This window comes from Malus domestica, chromosome 14 (genome assembly GCF_042453785.1).
Source record: "Malus domestica chromosome 14, GDT2T_hap1".
In the NCBI taxonomy this organism is placed as follows: domain Eukaryota; kingdom Viridiplantae; phylum Streptophyta; class Magnoliopsida; order Rosales; family Rosaceae; genus Malus; species Malus domestica.
Genome location: NC_091674.1, coordinates 15780463 through 15792459, shown reverse-complemented (window position 1 = coordinate 15792459; position 11997 = coordinate 15780463). Strand labels below are relative to the sequence as shown.

General features: G+C 34.1%; 1 long non-coding RNA gene across 1 annotated transcript; it reads right to left on the bottom strand.

The window, feature by feature from the left end:
• Positions 1-8451: 8451 nt before the first annotated feature.
• On the bottom strand, positions 8452-9748 carry LOC139191550 (uncharacterized). Its single transcript, XR_011575597.1, has 2 exons — positions 9543-9748; positions 8452-9375 (listed from the first exon to the last, which is right to left on the bottom strand). It is a non-coding gene; the product is annotated as an uncharacterized lncRNA (long non-coding RNA).
• Between the last annotated feature and the right edge of the window lie 2249 nt (positions 9749-11997).

Genomic DNA, 11997 nt, shown 5'->3' with positions numbered 1-11997 from the left:
TCTCTGAGAAGTGAGAGGAGTGAGGGAAAGAGATTCAGAGCCTCTGAGGGAGAGAGTGAGGCCTCTGATGGCCTAGGAATTGGCCTCCCCTTATTGTGAGGGTGAGTAGTCCTTTTATAGAATAAGGGTCCTCACTTATTACATATTTTCCCCTTCCTTTATTACATAATTACATTTAAGTCCCCCGAGTATTTGTACGAGATCTAAATACGGAGGCCCTAAGTATGGTATAAATACAACCCATGGTCATATAAGCATACCTCTGCTTGCAATTGTTGTCAGAATTTATTAGTTTATTAAGAAAATTAATATAAATTTGATTTGATTATGTATAGGGTTTCTTAGAATTATGTTGCTATAAGCTTGGAATTTAGTTTGAAAAAACAAGTTAGTCACAATGTAATCTTATGAATTATGTAGTCGTCCCAACAAACTTATACTACTTTCTTTCGTTTCAATTAGTATTTTTTATAGTTTTATATTCAGTTTGTTCGTCATGTAATGTGATGTTCAACTATTGTGTACAAAGCAATCAAGTATTCTCTATTCCTCAATATATTTATATATAGAACTGCCCAACGTACTCCAAAAAGGAGTGACAGATGCAAAAGCTGCAGTGAATATTCATATACTAATTAATAGACTTTTAAATCTTCAGAATACAACTTAGACAAAAAAGATAAAATTTTATAAGGAGCTTTAATGAAAAGGGATTGGCCCAACTTTTTCTTAACCAAAAACCATGCACAACTTTTATTTAATAAAAAGGGTTTGAGATTTAATAAAAAGGACAAAAGGAACATTCAAAAGGCCAACAAAAAAAAAAAATTCCCACGGGCTAAAGCAAAGCCCAACATGCAACATAAATCCTTCTTCCAACTTTGCCCCTAACATAAATTAACCAAAATCTGTTAACACAACTTTATATTATTTACAATATTGCCATCAAGCCTAAAAAGTCTTTTTTTTTTTTTTTTTTTTGAAACAGAGGCATTTTATAGTCCCTCATATTGTTGATATATATGTTTCCTCTGAGGGACCAGTGAAGAACACTATTGATGCACAAAACCGGAGGTCTTGGAACAACGTAAATCCGACCGTGAATTTGCAAGAAATGTAAATAACACAAGATGTATCGTGATTCACCCCAAGGTTTGGGCTAAGTCCACACTGATATTGTATTTCTGAGAGGATTGTGAGGGAGAGAGAGCTTGAGAGCTTTGCTCTAGATAGGAGGGGCTTAAGGCCTAAGAATTTGCCTCTCCCAATTGTGAGGGTGAGGAGTTCTTTTATAGAATAAGGGCTATTCACTTATTACATATTTGCCCATTCCTTTATTATATAATTACATTTAAGTCCCCTGAGTATTTGTACAAGATCTAAATACGGAAACCCTAAATATGGTATAAACAGTAGTCCCCCAAGTCTTCAGTCAAGAGAGTCTTTTGGCTGGAGACTTGAAATTCAGTCCATGTGTTGGCCGAAGTAACTAGATGTTGTCTTGAACTGATGCTCGATATGAGACGGTGCTCAATCTGAAATGATGCTCAACTAGAAGTAGCATATGCTGCGAGGCTGCGAGGCTAGTGGCTTATGTTGCCTTGGTTGGCTCGGCTTATGGCGTTGATGGAGAGGGAGTCCCTTTTATAGAATAAGGGCTCGCTCCTCAATACATAAGTGATGGGCTAAGAGTTGATGCTCGCGGCGAGGCGGTTGCTCAATTGACGGCGATGCTCTCTAATGATGGTGAGGGAGTCTCTTTTATAGAATAAGGGCTTGTTCCTCACTACATGAATAATGGGCTAGAGTTGATGCTTTCTAATGATGGTGAGGGAGTCCCTTTTATAGAATAAAGGCTCGCTCCTCAGTACATAAATAATGGGCTAAGTCCCCCAAGTATTTTTCATGAGGCCCAGTTGAGGCCCAATATATGGTACATAATGTAGTCCCCTAAGTCGTCGGTCAATAGAGTCTGTTGGCTGAAGACTTCAAATTGAATCCATGTATGGGCCGAAGTGGCGGTTGTTCCGAGGCGGTCTTTGTAGACCATGCACTGAAGCTTTGTGGGTGAAGCTTTGCAAGTGAAGCTTTGAAGTTGGACCTCTGTAAATGAAGCTTTTGAAGCTAGAGCTTTTGTAAATGAAGCTTTTGAAGCTGGAGCTCTGTAAATGAAGCTTTTGAAGCTAGAGCTTTTGTAAATGAAGTTTTTGGAAGCTAGAGCTTTTGTAAATGAAGCTTTTGAAGCTAATTGACATGAGTGATGCTCATGGATGTTGTCATGAGTGATACTCATGAATGTTAACATGAGTGATGCTCATGAATGTTAACATGAGTGATGCTCATGAATGTTAACATGAGTGATGCTCATGAATGTTGACATGAATGATGGTCATGAATGTTTATGTATGATTGTCATGAGTGATGCTCATGAATGTTTATGTATGAATGACATGAGTAATGCTCATGTATAATTTGGAGTACTGGGTGTACTTTTGATCACCTGGTTGGTGGCATGAAGGAGAGTACGGCAAAATGGATTGGATCGCCTTTTGGCTTTGATCAATTTTTTTTTTAATTTTTAATAATATTGTAATTAAATTCTAAACAATAATTAATTAACCAAACAAAGGTATTTAATTATAAAATATATGAAAATGTACATACATACAAGATGTCCGAACAAAAAAATAAAAAACTACAAGTAAAGAGGAACTACAAGATGTCCGAACAAAATATAAAAAACTACAAGTAAAGAGGAACTACAAGATGTCCGAACAAAAAATAAAAAACTACAAGTAGTCTTCTAGGTGAAGTGGCTCGAAGGTCGAAGGTGTAGCAAGATCAAGTACTCGTAGCGAGATTTGGAGGCCGAACATCTGTTTGGTTCGTACAAGGTCTCTCATGTGCCTGACATAGGCCTTCAGCTCCTTGCCCTAGGCCGGAATCTGCTCGCCAACAAAAAAAGTGCATCAAGTGAAACAAAAAAGAAGTGGTAATCCGACACTGGGATTACCAAACATTGTAATCAATCAAAGGTACCAAAACTTCATTAGACTAATTGATATGATCAAAAAACAGTACAAAAACAGTTTACTTCGTACAAGCCATTCAACCAGACACATGACCATAGAGACTAACTACTAAACAGGTAGGAAGGTAAGAGAAGCAACTCCAAATGTTGTTATCTGACGGAAACAATATGTGGTAGGTAGCAGTTAATTGAAGAGAAAACATTTAAGTAATCAATTGATTCGGTGAATCTTCTATAGTATGGTTGCGCTAAATATGCATATGCATAGAATCTGCTATTAACAACTCCTCTGACCATATGATTTTTTTCCAAATGTTAAATATCAAGGTTTTCATAAAATAGTGTTACGGTGCTCTTGATGCCATGGTGTTCTACTTTTATGTTGTTGATGGTGGTTCACCGGACTAATCAACACGTCCCTAACCCTCGATTAATCAACATATACCTAAGCAGCGATTAATTAACATTTCTGTGTCCATACAAATTACAAAGAAGCATCCGAGCTTGTCTGTAATCTGTATGGACACAGAAATGTTGGACTCTCTTGACATGAACACAAAAAAAACTTGTTTAATAAGGCGCTACAAGTATGGACAATGTATATTTTGATTGAGCAAGTAACAAATTATATGCAACTAGATCATAAATTCAATAACAAAGAACAAAACTCACTCTGTAAATAACTGCAGCAAGATTTCTAGCAAGTGTATCTCTGTATATATATTTCCCCAGAAAGTTATCTTTTGCGGCAATCATGATTTTAGCCGTTGTACTACCTGATATCACACTAAGTGGGTGCCATAGATAACGAGGGAAGGACAAAAATGGGTTCTTAATTGCCATGGCCTTAAGACCACCTATTCATACTGAAATTGACGCAGCATGAGATATTAAACAGGGAAATCCTAAAAGCTAAATCCACTAGAAATCTGGAATCCATCAGAAATACAGCGAAAATGTCACCAGGGTAGGAATGTTCCTAGACAGGATAAAGTTAACTTTCATGTAAAAACTGTAAGGATACATATCTCAAGCTTACACTTCATGAATTGCAGGGTGTGATAAAGAGATTACATTAATGTACTATACTGTCAATATCTTAAGCATTTCATAGCATCATATTTCAATATTACATATTTGACGATATATATTAAAAAGCACTATATTGATGATATTAAACTCAGAAAAGTGTATCAATTAATTAAACTCAGAAATCGAAAGAACACAAAATATCATATGCAAGTTCGTTCACATCCTTGTTAATATAAGCCAGACCTAACAAAATACGATATCCTTATAGCATAAGCTTAACCAAGAGTGAAACTTTACATAGATATGACTACTCCTATCCCTTTTCTTTCAGTTTCTACAAGTTTAAAGGATAGTACTTTCCCCAAAAAAAAAAAAAAAAAAACTATCAAGAACACCTAATTCTTCAAATTCCACTACCTTCTTGTGACATTCTTAGTGTTGGAAATTATATATTATAATATGAAATATTGTAATATATAATTTTAATAATTGAATGAAAAATAGGGTTCACCAATTTCTAAGAAAGAAAGGTTATGTTGTTTAGGTGATAGTCCCTTTATAAATGATGTATACATATAGATGAAAAGTTACATCTCTTTAATAAGTAGAAGTTGGATTCTATATAAACGCATGAAACCATTGGTATTAAAATATAGAAAATTAGAGTTAATTTTTACTCTTGAGAAATAGGGTTTCCCCACTTTGTTTCTCAAATGATTCGTATGTCAAATTCCAAGGCATGTCTTGAGAGTATGAAATATATAAAGTTCGCCTGAGTCCGAAGATTGAACTGCTTTGACTTCGGATTATAGATTGTTGAATCCTAGGAGATGAATGCCTACTGAACTACATGTACAAGAGTATGGGCGAAATTCTATCTTTAGGACACTGCATTTATGCAAGCCTCAATCTTTAAGTTTGTCAAGTTTTCTAACTTTATCTCTAGTTGTTTATATTAATCTCATATATAATTGATGTTGTGAAATTTCTTTATGATTATTATTATTGGAATTCTTTTATATTTCTCATATTTTCTAATATTGCTCCAACAATCTAAAGATAGAAGTTTCTTTATGCAATAATTAGAAAAATATGGATTTAAGAAATACTTATATTGAGAAAGTAGGAAAGAATGATTTGAATATATGTTATTGAAACTGCCATTTAAAATTTAGACTTTGAAATGTATGCATATTGCTGTGAAGATATTGTTCTTGAATTTCATTAAGAACAAAATGGGCAATTTGTTAAAGGATTGTTTATTTAATGTTTTTGCCATTTAACGTTATTGTTGTTGGTTCAATACTCTAAAAATTAGACATTGAGAATGGCGATCAGTTCTTATGTATTGTGATTGGTTTTGCCAATTAATTCTAAATCTCACCAACCGTTGTGCCTGTTAAATGGTTTCTCAACGATGTTGTTATGGAGTGATTCCTCTAAGAGAATCAAATTGATATGCAGTATTACGATCCCATTATTTAACATGGAAGATGGTGGCTTCATGATCCAAACAAATCTTGTCTTGATAGGGAAGATGCAAACCACTGCATATGTTTTAACGAAGCCATAGGCTGATGCTTGGTTGGAGCTTAAACTTATCAAACCAAAATTTCTTGAAAAAGGCATTTGGTGCTTTTAAACAACACAATCAGTTATGATAGGTGAGGTTCGTGGTGGGCTGAAACCAGACATGATTTTCTATTTAAATGGATTTATCTGTTCAAATAACAAACAGATGCCAAACAAGATGCGAAGGTCTCCAAGTTTTCTCAAACGATACGAACACAAGGATAAGGAAACGAATTAGTGAACCATTCGGTCACTGGTTACGGATAGAGATGATGTGGTCACTAGTTTGGTTCTTTTCAGACTATAACCATATCGGTTATAGTGTTAGTGCCGTTTGGGATATAGAAAAGCTGGAGATTCTGGTTACGTGAAAGAAACGGTGATAACGATTTTCATCTTGTGGTTAATTGCTGCAATTAATATGAGATCCGTTTAAAGGTCATGTTCAATATATGTCTGCTTTATGAGAAGAAATGCGTCGGTTAAGGCCAAGTGAACGCCAAAGTGGTGTACTGGATTCATACCAGTTTATGAAATGGATCTTTTTCCTAGAAAGGAGGTGTGTTATCGAAGTATAAAAGTTTGGTATTGAAATATGTCAAATGCCTTTGATTTTTCTACCAAAGGGAACGTAATGGTTGCTTGATTCTAATTTGAAATGACCATGAATTTTTATATATTTATGAGGAAATATCATGAATGTGCAGTTTGAAAAGAGCTGTGAAAACACGTGCAGAAAACCACACAAGAAGGTGCTGATGTGATTATTTTTACAAGCCGTTGCAACTCTTTGCAAATTCAGACTAATAATTGGCACTAGACACTAGAGTTGCTAGTAATTACTAATTAGAGTGGTGTTAGAATTGCAAAGAAAGTGATACTAATACAAGCACTAGCAAAAGAAGACGATCAGTTTAATGATAAGTATCATAAAAGGAATCTTGCGGTGAAACCAAAGGAAATTCCTTTGAGAGGAATTATACACTGGAAGTGTGGGGGTCTTTGGAAAAGGAAAAGACTAGACACTCAATGTGAGAGGAATAATACCTAGAAGTGTGGGGGTCTTTGAGGAAAGAAAAGACTAGACACTTAAATGTGAGATATTTGGAAAAATGTATTATACCTGATCATGTTTATTAAGTAAGCATATGAATGATAATGCATGTATTATGATGGCTTGTCAAATAAGGCAAAGAACAATGTCTAAATTAGGAAGAGTAATTTGCATTTAAAAGAGATAATAAGCAATATCTCTTATTATGGATAACTTGTTTAAGGTATGGCAAGGTTAGAGACCTTCTTACAAATACCTTAAATGTGGGGGAGTTTACCCAAGTGTTAGCAAATTACCTAGTAATTAAGTCCTAATATAATTTTGAGGACTTGACATTTCAAACAATGTGAAACAACTACTCATGTGAAATACAATTTCATAAGATGGATTGTGCATACCATTAAAAATAGTCAACCTAGTAGTGGATCCAATTATTAAAGGTTAGACTAGAGAGTAAGTTGATCATCGAGGGGAATAAGGCTCAAGCCAACATAATTAATGAATCAGCCAAGCGGAAACCTAACTTAGTTGATTGGAGATCCCATGGTCTAAGTTCAATAGGCAAACTAGTTGGGCATGATTCAAAGAAGTTAACACACTATATACCTCATTCCTATGATGGAAGAAGTGTGTTGTCTGCATACATTTTAGGTTGTATATTTATACTTAATGGTAGTGATATCTTATAAATACGAGGAATATAGCAGACTATTCTTAATCAGTGGTCACCTATGTGAGAGTAGAAGTGGGTCGCTTCTATGAGAATGAGATGGCTAAATTCTCTAAAGCTCTCATGAATCCGGGATTTGTTCAGGACCAAAATGAACACAACCGTATGAACCATAATATATTAGGATTAGTGATGTGTGTTGCTTATTATCTCAGTTTACTACTGCAGTGAACAGTTCAAGATTTTATATTCACTATGTCACCAAGTAAATCCAATAAGTATTCAGTAGGGTAGGTTCAAGTCCAAAAGACACCTCTCCCGATGCATCTCTTGTCCGCTTGTACTCTCAAATTCTTCCTAATTTTTCATTCATGTGGGGGATTGTTGGAAATTATATATTATAATATGAAATATTGTAATATATAATTTTAATAATTGAATGAAAAATAGGGTTAACCAATTTCTTAGAAATGTTCTGTTGTTTAGGTGATATTCCCTTTATAAGTGATGTATACATATAGATGAAAAGTTACATCTCTTTAATATGTAGAAGTTGGATTCCATATAAACCCATGAAACCATTGGTATTAAATTATAGAAAATTAGAGTTAATTTTTACTTTTGAGAAATAGGATTTCCCCACTTTGTTTCTCAAATGATTCGTGTGTTAAATTCCAAGTTGTGTCTTAAGAGTACGGAATATATAAAGTTCGCCAGAATCCGAAAATTGAAGTGCTTTGACTTCGGATTATAGATTGTTGAATCCTGGGAGATGGACGCCTACCGAACTACAAGCACAAGAGTAGGGGCGAAATTTTATCTTTAGGACATTGCATTTATACAAGCCTCAATCTTTAAGTTTGTCAGGTTTTCTAACTTTATCTCTAGTTGTTTATATTAATCTCATATATAATTGATGTTGTGAAATTTCTTTATGATTATTATTATTGGAATTTTTTTCTATTGATCATATTTTCTAATATTTCTCCAACACTTAGCTCATGTTTCCGTAGAAACAATAAAGGGATTTTCATTCAAATAAAAAGAAAAAGAACACCTAAATTATCAAATTCCAAAACCCAGTTGCGATTTTCCTAACTCAATCTGTTTCATTATATGTTGAAGGATCCGTTTGCCAAATTTACACAAGTATAAACCAAACCTTATGTTGAAGGAACACCTAAATTCTCGAGCCTTTCGTCAGTAAGGTTGACATGCTCTTTCCCAATATCTAGAGAGTATCCCAAAATAGGAAGGCCCAGCAAATCTGCAACTATTCAGAGAGAAAATTTTAACCAAACCAATATGAGAACCATTCTCATAAAGTGGAAAATGGGGTACAGGTACACTTAAAGCTTTCAACAACACAACAGCTTAAAAAGAATAGGAAAATTAAATAGTACAAATGACTAACTAATTTAAACTGAGACTCAAATTTAAGTCATTTTTCGGTACGAGGGATGAAGACTCAAATTCAAGTCATATTTTTGGAGATCTAGTTATGTAGTTAAGAACTTTGATAAACCCATTAATCCATTTAAAAAGCAAAACTTAAATTACTGATATGGTTAAACTAATCAAACTATTATAAAAGTTAAAACATAATAAGAAATGGAAATTAAAACTTTGATATCTATTATCTAGATGCATAAATACCAATTAATTAACCCATTAACTTTATCTTTCTGTAATATCAAATCAGAAGTTTCCATTGCAAACGCAGAAGTACCTGGAGACCGTGGAGCAAACCTGCCAAACAGGAGATGCGAGTTTGTATTTGCCAAACTGGAGATGCAAGTTTGTATTTGCCAGAGAACTTTAACTTTATCAAACAAAAACGCTAATAAGAAACGTACTAAAATGGAATGCAAACCTACCAAATTGGAGATGCAAGTTTGTATTTGCCAGAGAACTTGCACATATTGTACAATCAGATGAGAGTTAGACGGAGTTGGAGACGGCTTATGACGAGAGCTGGAGTTAGAGACGGCTTATGATGTGAGCTGGAGTTGGAGACTTGCACAGATCATACACAAAACACACATACATATCAACAAAATTGCAAAAATTTCAGACAATCAACTCCAATCACATCAGGAAAAAAACAATTTGACAAAAACCCAACATGCAATTTGAGCTTAAACCCTAAATAACAAAACCCATCGATAATCAGAAACCCTCACCTTGATTTTGGGGACTTAATTCGCGTCGGCTTCGAGATTCGCGTGGCTGCCCGTCGTTTAGAACGAGAGGGTAGTGGTGGTGGTAGGATTCGAGATTGTGAAGAGGAAAGCTTGCGAAGAGGAGAGAGATGTCTGTGGGAAAGAGAGAAGGAGAGATGAGCGAGAGGGAAGAGAGTGGTCTATACGGGAAAGAGGGAAAGAGCGAAGAGAGATGTCTACAGGAAAGAGGTCCAAACTTGGAAAATTGAAAAAAACCGCCTATTTTTCACTATTGCACCGCCAAAATTATCAGAACTTGCGTGACGTAGGTATACAATTTGACATCGCGCAAAGTGGTTTTGCGCGACGCCTATTAAAAAATTACTGAAAATATGACTTTATTCTTTTTAAATTCAAATTTCTTTTTTTACTTCAACCCCACAATAATATTTTTTTTTTAACAAAAACCCACAATAATTTTTTTTTACATATATATCATTCAATTTCTTAAGTGTTATAAGTACAAAATAAATAAATTAAAATCTACTTAGTAAATATATATATTATTGAACTTGATGGGAAACGCATTGTATGAAACTAGTTTCAACGATCTAACCGTCAAACTTGTTTGTATATGCTTCGAGATTGCATACGCCAAAAATTGAAAAAAACAAACATTCAGAGATCAAGTAACGGGATAAACCTTTACGACGGCAATAAACGAAAAATCATGATTTAACGCTTATTTTAACTCCGATTTTGATGATTTTTTACATCTACACTCTTTAACCCTATATGAATACAATGAATACATTCAATCGTCAATTTAAAGCATTCACACAAGTGAATACCACAAAATCTTATGTTATACTTGATGAAAGTATAAATAAAATCTAAGTGTTAGGGAATCTATCGTTTTAATGGGATACGCATTGTACGAAACTAGTTTCAACGATCCAACCGTCAAACTTGTTTGTATATGCTTCGAGATCGCATACGCCAAAAATCATAAAAAAAAACATTTAGAGATCAAGTAACGAGACAAACCCTTTCGACGGCAATAAATGAAAAATCACGATTTAACGGTTATTTTAACTCCGATTTTGATGATTTTTTACATCTACACTCTTTAACCCTATATGAATACAATGAATTAATTCAATCGCCAATTTAAAACATTTGCACAAGTGAATACCGCAAAATCTTATGTTATACTTGATGAAAGTATAAATAAAATCCAAGTGTTAGGGAATCTATCGTTTTAATGGGATATGCATTGTACGAAACTAGTTTCAACGATCCAACCGTCAAACTTGTTTGTACATGCTTCGAGATCGCATATGCCAAAAATCGCAAAAAATAAACATTTAGAGATCAAGTAACAGGACAAACCTTTTTTACGGCAATAAATGAAAAATCACAATTTAACGGTTATTTTAACTCCGATTTTGATGATTTTTTACATCTACACTCTTTAACCCTATATGAATATAATGAATTAATTCAATCGTCAATTTAAAACATTTACACAAGTGGATACCACAAAATCTTATGTTATACTTGATGAGAGTATAAATAAAATCTAAGTGTTAGGGAATCTATCGTTTTAATGGGATACGCATTGTACGAAACTAGTTTCAACGATCCAACCGTCAAACTTGTTTGTATATGCTTCGAGATCGCATACGCCAAAAATCGCAAAAAATAAACATTTAGAGATCAAGTAACGAGACAAACCTTTTCGACGGCAATAAATGAAAAATCACGATTTAACGGTTATTTTAACTCCGATTTTGATGATTTTTTACAACTACACTCTTTAACCCTATATAAATACAATGAATTAATTCAATCGTCAATTTAAAACATTTACACAAGTGGATACCACAAAATCTTATGTTATACTTGATGAAAGTATAAATAAAATCTAAGTGTAAGGGAATCTATCGTTTTAATGGGATACGCATTGTACGAAACTAGTTTCAACGATCCAACCGTCAAACTTGTTTGTATATGCTTTGAGATCCCATACGCCAAAAATTGCAAAAAACAAACATTCAGAGATCAAGTAACGAGACAAACCTTTTCGACGGCAATAAACGAAAAATCACGATTTAACGGTTATTTTAACTCCGATTTTGATGTTTTTTTACATCTACACTTTTTAACCCTATATGAATACAATGAATTAATTCGATTGTCAATTTAAAATATTTACACAAGTGGATACCACAAAAGAAAAAGGTAATGAAAGAACCCAAAAAGAAAAGAAAAAGGAAAAACAAAAAACAAAAACAAAAAAACCTTTGCGCGACGTAGGTACACATACATCGCACAAATAGATTTGTGCGATGTAGTACACCTGCGTCACGCAAAGTTGTTTTTTTTTTTTCCTATTGCAGATACAAATAACATCATCCTTTTGCAAGGATCAGTCTCTGCCCTCTCACCCTCCCTCTCACCCTCCCTCTCCCTC